The sequence below is a fragment of the Emiliania huxleyi genome, assembly GCF_000372725.1.
Source record: "Emiliania huxleyi CCMP1516 chromosome Unknown EMIHUscaffold_161, whole genome shotgun sequence".
Taxonomy (NCBI): Eukaryota; Haptophyta; order Isochrysidales; family Noelaerhabdaceae; genus Emiliania; species Emiliania huxleyi.
In genome coordinates, this window is record NW_005200970.1 from 203,876 (window position 1) to 205,327 (window position 1,452).

Genomic DNA, 1,452 nt, shown 5'->3' on the forward strand with positions numbered 1-1,452 from the left:
TGGAGCACTGCTCAGAGAGGGAGGTTCCTCGTCAACCTCCATGCGATCTCCGTTCGAGGCCGCAGCCGACGAGCCGCCGACGAGCCGCTGCGGCGCTGCACGGGAGAGCGATCCTCGGCGTCCGTGCTCTCTCTGGTTGTAGATCCCGTCGCGGCGGCCCTCGTCGCTCGTGCTATGCAGCTCCATGGCCTCGCCGAGGACGTCGCCAACCGTAGCATGCCGCGGTGCTCTCAGGTTCTTTGCGACGCCGACTCTGCGCGAGCCAGCACGGCTTTGCGGCCGCGAGGACGTTGCACTCGGCGAGGGCGCCTGTTGTGACGAGATCGGAAGCGTGAGATAGCGACGACTGCGCAGGCACAGAGTCGCAAACTGGCGGTACCGAGCGGCGATCTGGTCCTGGCCTGGAGCCGGGACGGACTCCTTGGCCGCTTTTGCGACGCTGTCCCAGGCCTGCGCCCGCTCTTTTCGGCATGGCTCGAGCACGAGACAAGTCGGAAAACCGCGACAACTTCGGCGGGCATTCACAGATTTTTACCACCTCGGAAGCAACGCCTGTGTGTTCACCGGTGCTAGAGAGTGTCGAAAAGGAGTCCACACTGCATTCATCGACATCAACGCGCCCCGCTGCGCCGCGCTACTCGCGAGAGCGGGAGGAGATTTGGGGAGATTGTCGGGAGATTTCCAAGATTGTCACCGGGGTGTGCGTGGGTAAGTCGTGCGTCCTACGTGCCAAGGCGATGTGCATGCTAGTCTGGCTCGTCCCAATACGCTCAGGGGGCCGAGAACAGCGCTCTGTCGCGCGCTACTTTCCGTGCTGCTGAGAGAGGCCCGGAGGGGCCCACCACGGCCCACGCTCGCCTCGGAAATGCAAAAAAATGCTCCCAGGCCCCCTCCCGCCCACCCCGCACACCTGCTTGACTGCTCCCGAGCCCCACGATCCGAGGCGAGAAAGTTCGAATTAAAGTGCGGAGTTTGAACATGGTATGCTCTCCTCTGGCCGTGGCATCGTTTTTGGTAGTTTTTGGTGCTTTTTCCACGTGAGACTTGTCATGGTCTCACAGTGTGCCGGCAGCAGTCATCTTTTGTCTCTCAAACAAGCCGCAGCACAAAGAAAACAGACGCGGTAGGCCCCCAACGCAACGTCCAAAAGTGACCTCCTGAGACCCGTCTCGTGGCGTGATCTGCTGACCTGCTTTGCACGGTTGTTGGTCAACCTCTCTCTCTGCCACCAGAAAAAAAACGAGCCAGGTGCACGCTAGCGGCCAGGGAGTACAGCGACGCGGAGACCTAGGCAGCGGCACCGGAGCCGCAGCCGGCTCGTTCTCCGCCCGGCAAGCACCGGGCCAGAAACGCGTCGATCTCCGCCGCCACGCGGGCCGGCTCCTCCTCGTGTGGGACGTGCCTGGGGAGGGGCGGGAGGGGTGCGCGGGGGGGGGGGGGGGGGGGCATGTC